An 11030-nucleotide genomic window follows, 5' to 3' on the forward strand; every position below is an offset into this window, starting at 1 on the left:
ATTTCAGGTTTTCGTTCAGAAACCCGCGTGCTACTTGCACCCCTTCAAAATCCTTTTCCAAAAAGGTCAAAGCTGATGTTCTAAAAGCACGTGCAGATCAATGTTTGATTCATGCCCTATTCGTGTAACAGCTGTGTTGCCATAGCTAGGAAGATAACATTTTTTGCATAGACATCTGACTGTACATGCCCCGGGCAGCAGCTCTTGTGTGGCTGAGCTGTCTGGAAGGAGATGATGACAAGGGGGTCCCGCAGCCCCATGCCCAGCCCCGGTCAATCCATGTGGCATTCCCTAGCCATCCCTCCATATTTTATAAGACTTTGCCAGTAACGGCTGGGGTGTCGTTCAGCCTCTGTTGACAACCTTGTATTTTTTCCTCGTGAGCTCTAATCGTATTTATCACATTTCTAACCACTGTTTGGCAATGATTTCCATTTTTTTGGTGATTATAATCCTAATTGGAGCCACCTTGAAGCTGTAGCTCCGCAGGGCTGTGGGTTGCAGTGTTTGTGCGTTGGGTGTGTTGGGATGCGGCTCTTAGCGCGGGCGGTTCATTCCTCAGCAGCTCTTTGCTCCCCGGGCTCGCAGCGCGGGGCTGCGGCTGCGGCGCGGCCGGGCGGGAGCGCTTGTGCAGCGGTCTCTGCTGCCCCCTGCTGGCCGGAGGCGGGCGCTGCAGCGCAGGGGCCGCGCATGCGCGGAAGTGGCATGCCCGGCCCCAAGATGGCGGAGCCTGGCAGGAAAATGGCGCCTGAGGCCTCAGGAGAGCACGACGTGATTGGCTGCCTGCGCTACACGAGCTAAAGGCTGCCCCGTGCGAGCTGACGGGTCGGGGCAGTTCGCTTGACGAAAAGAGAGGGGTTCTGCCGCGATTCGGGCATGTTATTTTATTTGCTTGGGTTTTTTTGGCCTTTTTTTATTTGTTTTTTTAATATTTTTGTTGCGGAGAGACGGCGCATGCGCAATAGGCAAAGCCCTGTACGGCGGAAATGGTCCGCGCATGCGCAACAGCGGTGTACGGCATCGAAAAACTAGCGCATGCGCACTAAAGCTTAAGGCAAGAAAAACAAACTGCGCATGCGCAACAGCGGTATCTGCTGCCACCTGCTGGCCGCAGTGCGGTACTGCAACGAAGGAGCTACGCATGCGCAGATGTGGCGTGCCCGCTAAAAAGATGGCGGCGCCCGGCAGAAAAATGGCGCCGCAGACTTCAGAAGCGCAGGACGTGATTGGCTGCCTGCGTTACACGTGATAAAGACTGCCCTTGCGAGCTGATTGGTCAGGGCAGTTCACGTGACGAAAAAGGGGGGGGAGGGGGCTTCTGGCGCGGTTGGCGCATGCGCAGTAGCTTTTTTTACGATTTTCCTCGTTTCTTCTTGCTTTTTTCCCGCAGTTTACGCTTTATCGCTCCGGCCCCTCTCCCCGCGCGTGGGCGGGAAGGCCTCGGGGCTGACGCGGTGTCTCGGTGCCTCGCCCCGGGCTCCTCGAGCGTGTCCCCCCCAGCTGGTGCCGCGGTCTCTGGTCCCGGCGCCGGGCGCTGCCGGTCGGTGCTTTTATAGCTTAGTAGAGGTTCTGTTTTGCCTGTTTTATCATTTGCTTGTGGTTTTTTGGCCTTTTATAATTCGTTTTTATTTATTTATGTTGTGGACGGAATGCGCATGCGCAGTAGGTAGAGTCCTGTACGGCGGAAATGATCAGCGCATGGGGAATAGCGCTGTACGGCGGCGGTTAAATTGGCGCATGCGCAGTAGGACTTTAATAAAGTGGAAATTACACTGCGCATGCGTAGCAGCGGTCTCTGATGCCCCCTGCTGGCCGGAGTCGGGTACTGCAGCGGAGGAACCGCGCATGCGCAGAAGTGGGATGCCCGACACAAATATGACGGCGCCCCGCAGAAAAATGGCGCCTAAGGCCTCAGAGGAGCAGGACGTGATTGGCTGCTTGCGTTACACGTGGTAAAGGCTGCCCGTGCGAGCTGATTGGTCGGGCAGTTCACGTGATGAAAACGGGCGGCTTCTGCCGCGGTTCGCGCATGCGCAGTGGCTTTTTAACGATTTTCCTCGTTTCTTCTTGTTTTTTCTCGCAGTTTCCGCTTTTTCTCTCCTGCCCCTCTCCCCGCGCGTGGGCGGGAATGCCTCGGGGCTGACGCGGTGCCTCGGTGCCCCGTTCCCCCCTCTCCGTCCCGTGTCTGCCTGCGCATGCGTGTCCCTGCCCCCCGGCTGCTCGTCCCGGGCTCCTCGGGCGTGTCCCCGCCCCGCCGGTGCCGGCTCCGCTCGGAGGGCGGGCAGCGCGCGCTGGCAGCCCCGGCGGCTGCACCGCCGCGCAGAGTCTCTGGTCCTGGCGCCCGGGCGGGACAATGACCCGGGCGCTGCCGCTCGGTGCTTTTGTGGGGACGTTTTGTTGCTGTTTCTCCTCCCGCCCCCCCGCGCGGAGCTCTCTGCTGCCACCCTGTGTCCAAAGCGCGGTACTGCAGCCGCCGGGGCAGCCCGCGCTTGTGCCGGCGCCGCGGGCGGCACCTGCTGGCGAGAGTCGGGCAGTGCAGCTGCCGGGCTGCGCATGCGCGGCAGCGTCCGGCGAGGCCTCCCCTCGGTGGGCGGGGCCCCGCCCCTCGCCCGGCCCCCGTGGCGCGCGGCCCGAGCCGAGAGACGTGGCGGCGCGTCCCGCCGGGCCCGCGGGGCTGGGCCGGGAGGTCGGTTGTCCCGGGGCGGGGAGAGAGGGTGCGGGGCCGGGCTCGGGGCTGCGGGGCCCAGGGGAGGGTGCCGAGCGGGGGCGGGGGGGGCAACGCAGCGCGGGGAGGCGGCGGGAGCGGCGGGGGGGTGAAAACTGCTTGAGACCCTCGGGGTGCGATTGTTGTTAGAAGCGGCCGAGTTGAGCTTCGGTCTTTGTTGTTTCAGTCTTCACTAACGGGCTTGACATAAGTGGCACGTGAAGGCTGAGGATTCGTTCTGCTGCTGGTGCCTGTTCAGCTGCTGTTTTCCGTTGCCTGAGAAGAGGCGAGGAGAGCTGCGTTCCTGCAGAGGCCACTGCAGAGGTTTGTTTCCCTTTCCTTTATATCGATTCAAAGAAAGTTAAATTTGTCTGTTGTGTATTTGCAAGTTCTTTGCTTTACGGGCACGTGTAGGACGTGTTCCCACTGCTTCCCCAGCACATGCAGGGCAAAGAAGTGTCAATGTGCTCAGTCCATAGTTGACCAACTGCAATGTTGTTTGACATAATTTTGGGAGCACCTGACCTTCTTCCACGGGTAGGAAGGGTTAAAACCATAAGAACATGGTCTGCTGTAGTCCCAGGGACACCTGTCTGTCAGAAGGAATACTGTGTAGGAGGTGATCATGCAAGTCCCTTTCACAATTATTAGAGAATTTTAACAAAAAAAAGTGGAATAACAGAGCAGATTTTTGTGAATGAAAGGTGACAACTCTGAACTGTAACTGAACAAGGATAATGCAACATCAGTGTCAGATATTGCTGTAAGTGTCTTACAAGAGAGCAGGAAGGGCCTCTTTGGATTCTGTATTCAGACACCTGCTGTGTAAGGTATCCATCATAATCTTGTTAAACTCATATATATTCTGGTATGAGTAATTTTAAATTATATCAAAATGAACAAGACTTAAAATCAGTCTGTTTCTCCTCAAAATCTGGCTGCATAAAAGTTACTTTTCCGTAGCTAGTTAGTCAGAAAAAAGAAGTAGACATTAAAAGTGATAGTTAATTCAGTTGATTTTAAGTTTTCATGCGTTGCACAGTAAGTTTCAAGCATCCATTTCTAGCCACTGATTTCTAGTTTGAGCCTTGTAGATTAAATTTCAACAACAACAAAAAAACAACCCAGAATTAAATAGAAGGTAATATTTATTGGGTGGTTCCTGGACAAGACTGGACATATGAGTGTATTCAAAAGCGTGTTCTCTGGGCTTCTTTTTCCTAAAATCTCAGTTTCCTGAATATTGTATTTCTTCATAGCAGTGGCTTTCATCACTAGGCTTTCATCACACCTTCATATGCTGGGCAGAGAAAGTGCTGTAGCTGACCATAGAGTTTAGAGATGCAGTGTGTGATGTTGATCTCTGGCTCCGAGTGTGAGCTTCTGTCATTCCAGGTGGTAGCTCACAGGGAGGTATTTTGTGTGTCTCAGCACCCATAGCACAAGGTGCATCACAATAGTCATGGATCTGGATTGCAGGTAGTAAGTAGCTGAGATTTGACTGTAGTTAAAAGGAAAAGTAAAAAGCAAAGCTGTCTTGAAAATGCGACTGATTGTGAACTCTGTCATCGCTGCTACTTCAGGGCTTCACTTGCTTGTGCTTTTGTTAATATTTTCCGTGCTCTGCTTTATTTCTTCTTTTCGTTAAGGTTTACCTTTATGTGCTGTTTTCCTTTTCCATTAAGAAGACCTGATAGTTGAAAAATTATCTGTCAGTTTTTTCAGTTTCTAGTGTCATGTACTGGAGAAAGTGAGGGGAGATATTTTTCCAGGTCTGGTGTGTCAAGTATTGGTTTTGCTCAGTTGTTCACTGGCATCAAGAAGAACCAATCCTGTATTTCCTTACCTTTATCTCATCTCCTTTATGGATTCTATGCTCAAATAGGCCTAAAATTCCATATTAAACCCACGCAGTTTAGACATACTAAATACCAGTTCTCATCTGTGAATCAAGATCAAAATAGCATTTCCAATTGATTGTGACTAAAATCTTAAAAATTTCCTCACGTGTCTGAAGGCTGTGCTGCTTCTGCTCAAGATCTTCTGAAATAATTGTCTAATTTTTATAGAACCTTTGACAAAAATCTGATTTCCAAGACATTATGGGCAAGCGAAAAGGAAGTGGGCTTTTCTACAGGTCTATTTTATCTGGATTGCGTGAGTTAATGTCTTTCAAAATTAAGCATAACTATTTGCTTTCAGTTACTGAGATTGTCTACTGCCTCTAGGCTTGGAATCTGGGACCCACCAGAGTTTTCACTCAAATTGCTGTATAGCATAGATAAATTCAGAAAATTAAGCAGGTGCTTAAATGAGGCAAATAAACAGGCCTAGTAATTGGTCTCTTTGGTTTAAGCCAAAGACTTTTTCATACTTTATGTGCTTCCTCCTGTGAGCCACAATGCAAAGATTTCAAGTGCAAAATTCTGAAATGTAGTAATTCCAGAGTGAAAACCTCAAGACACATGCAAATATTACCACATCTGAGAGGAAATGGAGAGAAATTACAGTTTTCTTTAGAAGTTGCAAATGTTCCAAAAACTCGGGGATGTTTATCACTAAATATTAAACTAGAGTTTTGAATTTACAAATGCAAAAGTTGTTATAAATGAGCTATGCCTGCTGACTTTTTTTTGTTTGTTTGTTTTTTTAAGGAATTATATTTTATTTGGTATTTCATCTTAAGGTCTCCAAATCGAGTACTGACAAGAGTCATCTCTTCCTTTGCTGTGTGATTACATAGTATGGAGCAACCTCATTAAGGTCTATTTTCTACGAAAGTACAGTACAAATTTGCTGCAACAGTGCTTTCAGCTTGAATTAAAGTTTATTCAAGATACATAAGACAACTGTGCATAACATCTCCTTACATTAATTAACAAAGTCACCTGATGAAAGTTAAGCACATTTGCAATTGATACCTTGAAGACAGGTAGGTGCATTCTGGAAGTGAGGTCCAGAAGTGTTTTACTTAATCTTCTTGGCCTTTAAAATAGTATTTAAAAAATACGCCAAGCATCCTAAACATTGTCTCAAGGAAAAAAGCCAAGAAGTAAGAGAATCTGAAACTCAAAAGACAAGTGAAAATGGTGTTTTTAATAACCATTACACTTCCACATTGCATTAAGGTGCCACTTAGGTTTCCTGTCGTGATGATGGTAATCCTATAGACATCAGAATACACGTGTTAAAATTCTGCCTTAGTGTTTCATTAAAAAAAAAAAAATTAAAAAAAAATATCTGTATCTAACGAATTTAAACCTGAAAGTGACACTTCTTGTAGTAGGATCATATGGTCTTGAATATATGGTCTGTTAACTGATACAGATGCTGATATATATGCTTTACAGCAATGGTATGTAGTAAATGCAGTCATAACTTCTTTTATATGGAAAATCTTAACACTTAATATTATGTTGTCCCAGTAATAGAAATATAATTGTGAGGAAGGAGATCCAGCTGAAACAGAGATTCCTCTCATAGCGTCAGGAGAGCCAGTTGCCTGGGCTGGCATATAAACTGAACTCCAGGGGTTTTTTGGTTTTTTGTAACATGCCCTGCTGATACTAATTGTATGGTAGGCCTTTCAGTTTCTTCACATCATGCACAAAATTTCAGCACTATCAGAGGATACATAGTGGTGAAGCTGATTAATTACAAACAGAATACAAAAATTATCATCATTGAAGACTGATGTGTACACAGCTGGTTTGTTCCACATTTACATTCTTCATCAGAGACTTCTGATGCAACAAAGATGAAGTATAGAGAGTTTTTTTGAGTTAGTAGTGTGCAAGTTTAAAACTTCAAGCTATTCAATGTAATCACATATATGAGGGAATAATTTTAATTCATTAATTGAATAATGAAATAGTAAACTACTGTGTTACATGCCCAGATTGTTAAGTTAAATTTGATCAGAATATATCTATCAAATCTATCTATCAAATATATCTACACCAAATGCCAGTTATACTTTCAGTAATATGTAAGAAGACTTTTAGACTTGAAATGAACAAATGTGATCAGAATCAGCTTGAAGATTGCTTAGTGACCCATTCAGTTGTGTGAGGATGTGGTTGCTTCTAATTTCACTTTGGAAAACAGGCTTGTGAAATGTTACTTGTGATCACATGCAGGTTGTAGTGCATTAATTTTTTTTATCCTGTTATATGTATTCATAAAATGCTTTCGTTTCTTTGAAGGATCTAATTGATACATCTGTGCAGCAGAGCTATATGAAATTCTGAAATACCTGTACCAGTGCCAGTTAGTTACTTCTCATTTTTGTGGGCAAAATGATGGTTGAACACGTAATTGAAACTGCTTCATATATTTTATTATCTACACTTACTTGCAGTTGCTTCTAAGTTGTTCCAAGTTGCACCATGCAACTTTAAAAAGGAACACTTTTGAAAATAAAATTGGCACTACTACAGCCAAAACAGCCTATTTCAAAGCAAAGAATGGAATCATTCTAGATCTATGTCCTTGTTAAAACACATTTTAAAACACGATGGTAGCTTAATGTGCTAAATGAAGTGAATTTGTCCTAACACAGGAGAACTCATTGCAAAGGAACTTTTCTAAGTAGTTAATTTGCATGGATTGAGAACATAATACAGATGCAGGTCATGGTCCCAGCAGAAGATAGATGCAGAAGCTAGTCCTTTCTTTGATCTGCTCTGTTGCCTTAGGGAAAAGTTCAGTGGTTGAGGAGTCAACAAACACACCCTTTTAAGTATAGTTGTAGCTTTTTCATCTACTTGATGTTAATATTTGACATAGATCTGTTTTCTCTGCATAGTCTGTCTTCTCTGTCATAGCAAACACGTGCTGTTGTCTGTCGTGTATCTAATGCTTCTTTTGCTAAAAGTACAGAAGTAAAAAGCAATGACACTGTCACAGAAGAAGCAAGAGGATTTTGAGAGTTGTCGGCTGAGACTGACTACCTGAGGTTGTTTCACTTTTGTTGTAAAAAAAAAAAAAAGACGGTGTCACTTTTTGTAGTTGCCTGTGCCTGCAACTTCCTCTTTTCCTCATGTTTTATACCATAAGATTAGATGGAATTCCATGACTTAGAGCTGGGGCCAGCCAGGTCATGCCCACTGTCTTAGAAGTAGGAGTAATGCCAAATTGGGGATAAAACAGGAGCATGCAGTGTGCAGCACCAAGTGAGGAAATAATTAGTGGCTGCCTAATGTTGGGCTGACTTAGCCAAGGGCGCATCTACTCATGCAACCTTCTTTTATCTCTTCAATGCAGATACTGAATTGATGAATGAAAAAGCTGAACAAACTAGAAAAGTGTATGTCTGGAGATTTGCCTCTTGACAAACTTCAACAAGAGTTACTTCTTTGTCTATGCACTGAGGAGAAGAACAACATATCAAGTGCCTTTGAGTAACTGAAGTTTTTGTCTGGAGATAGCACGAGGTTTCTCCATGTCGCTGTTGAAGCTAAAGCTGTGATCTCTGTCTCAGCTATATTTTGTCACTAAGAGATAACTGGGAGGCTGCACAACATTTCAGATAAAATGTTGGGTGTGGAAACCTATTCTCATCAAATAAGTATTATTCTTTTAATTTTCCTGTTACCTCAGAAAGGAATTTCTTAGGGTTATAGTGCACGTACTTGGCTGTGCTGCCCGTACTGGCTGGCTTGAATGTGCTGCTTCTCACAGGCAGAACTAGAGATGGGGACTGATTTCTTGCATTCCTTCACAGAGCAACAAGCTGGTGAATCACAGGTAAAAAGTACGTGTTAATTGAGTGACGATGACAGCTGCTGAACTAGAAGAGGTTTGCATCAAAGCTCTGAGGCCTACAATTTTTGGTGCACCTTCAAAAAAGATGCACAGTGTTACTTATTGAGAGCCTTGAGGTTTCAAGCTAAGGCACTCGAGTGTATGTGAAGGACTGTTTCTTCTCTGTGTGTGTGCATGCAGAATCACTTCTGCAATGACTCGTCTCTGTTTGCTTTGCATGATTGCTGTGTGATCCGAGATGCAGAATGGAAGACAAAGGGAGTGAGGATTTAGAGAAGTTCCCTTTTTAGAGTTAGGCTGGCATCTGGGGAAGCTGGGTGGCATTCCTTTTTCTGACAGATTTGGAGGGGACAGCACCTAAGAGAGAGAATGTAACGTGAAGGTTAGCACTGACTGAAAGATGGCACAAGCAAGTCTGAGTTTGGTATCACACAGCTTTTAAGTGACCAGTGCTGCAATAATGTTAATTAAGTATGTGTAGAAGGGCTGGATTGCTAGTTAAAGGCAGATTTTGCATTTAAAATACATTATATATTTCAGCTGAAGAAAACCATAAGGAATATGTTTTCTTATGTTTTGTGACAGGTTAGAATCACTGAGTTAAAATGCCTATAGAGTGCAAATTCTGACTGGTTTTAATATTAGGCTGTGTTTTTTTCATTTTCTGTTTTACAGTGTTATGTGGGAACCAATGGGAGGCGGTAAGAAGATTATTTTGCTGGTTGATAATAACATATTATTGTGGGATTTGCAGGAAAGTTCAGCCGAAGCTGTGGTAAGATTTTTTTTTTTTACAACAAATCATGATAGATTGACTATAGTACAAACAGTTGCATTCCCTAGCCTAGAATTTACTAACTTTTTTGCTACTCAGAAATATCTTAAGGCCTTTAATGCTGGTGGGGAAAATGAAATACCCTATCAGTTGTCTTGAATACAAGTGTTTAAGAGAAGGAAACTTGGTGTTTTTGTATCTGTTGCTAGTGGTTATTTTTTCTTTTTCTAGAGCTCCTTGTGCTTTCCTACTGGATTTAAAGTAACTAATCCAAAGTAAAGCAATGCTAATTTGATAAATGTATATGAGAAAAAAAATTGTAGTAGCCTTTGGCTTTACTGATTGAATTTAGATAATAGTATATGAATTCACGTTGGTTAATACCATGCAGCCCTCAGTTTAGTTTATAGTCCTTGTTGCATGTGTAAGTATAATATAAATTTCTCTATTTACTGTGCACTGCTTTAAGCTCTCTGTATTAGTTTAATCTAGTGCCATAGTTTGCATTCAGATTATTTTGCTGATTGTTAAAACCTTCTTATTCAGGAACAGATATAAAAATACGTCATTGGCATAGATTTCTGTTTGATTATGCTACCTCTTATGGATAAACAAAGAAGTCTGCTTATTTCAGTATAATGACATAGATTGTATATAGAAAACTTCAGATGTTTCTTTATAGAGTCATTGAGGTCAGTATCTGTCCTACAAAGGGAAACCAGTTATGTCAAGGACATTATTATTCAGATGATGGCTTGTCACTTCTTGAATTAAATCCTCATTGTTCAGGGTTAGTTTCTTTTCTTGGATGCTACAGAATCACATTTTTCAACTGGCAGTTGCTTAAAGAGTCAACACGTGTGTGTAAACTCTTCCCTGTTGTACCATCTGACTGTATGCACATAGATGAAGTCTTGAATTATTATTATTATTTTGCATAGTGTCCATCTAATGTGATGTAGTTTATACTTTGTTCGTAATGAAGCCCTTGGGGTTCCTTCACTAGATGAGGAAACCTCAGCTTTGTTTTCACATGGTTCTTCAATCAGTGTTATACTACCTTCCAAGGCTTCTTCAAAGTAGGTTTGTTTTGTTTTAATCAAATTGATACTGAGAGTTTCTGAAGGCCTCTAGGAGCCTGCCTGTAGCATTGTATCCAGTGGATTTGCATGACTCTTCTATTAGTATTTCTGTTCTAATGCCTGCATAACACATTGGCTTCTCAGCCTTCTGCACCAGCAATTTTGAGTTACTCTTAGGCAATATTTGCTTCATCACCAAGTCAGTGACCACTCTTAAAGTGAAGTTTAATAGTGAAAGTTCATGAAATCTTGACTCGGGAATCTTGTCTCTATGCAGCCAGGTGGGTCTCTTCTAAAATGACTGGTATTGTTGCATTCCTGTTGAATTTTTGTCTGCAACAAGTATGTCTCCAACGTGTGGTGGGTTCCTGAGTTAAGCAGAGCACAGCTGAACAAGACTCTGAGAAAAGCATGAGCATCACTTTAAAATGCCTGCTGTAGACTTTCTAATAATTAAAATGATGACAACGTAAAGTGCGGTATCATAGGCTTTTTTCAGGCCTCGATTCAACTGCTGTGTATTTCTGAAATGTTTGAAGATTACCTCCTTCCTAGGAGATTAACTCCCTGTCAGAATCCATAGAAGGCTGGAGAACAAAACCTTTTGTTCTGTAGCAGTTTTATATTTACAAAAATGATACAGGACTGACAGTTACAGGAAGTGATGAGAAAGAAAATAAGAAATATTTGATTACTGAGATGG

At 43.5% G+C, this 11030-nt stretch overlaps 1 long non-coding RNA gene across 1 annotated transcript; it reads left to right on the forward strand.

The window, feature by feature from the left end:
- The first annotated feature begins 2921 nt into the window (after positions 1 to 2921).
- Positions 2922 to 10252, forward strand: LOC127385892 (uncharacterized). The gene is made up of 3 exons (XR_007889771.1): positions 2922 to 3028; positions 7970 to 8452; positions 9146 to 10252. It is a non-coding gene; the product is annotated as an uncharacterized LOC127385892 (long non-coding RNA).
- Positions 10253 to 11030: the final 778 nt, after the last annotated feature.

This window comes from Apus apus, chromosome 5, assembly GCF_020740795.1.
Source record: "Apus apus isolate bApuApu2 chromosome 5, bApuApu2.pri.cur, whole genome shotgun sequence".
Classification (NCBI taxonomy): domain Eukaryota; kingdom Metazoa; phylum Chordata; class Aves; order Apodiformes; family Apodidae; genus Apus; species Apus apus.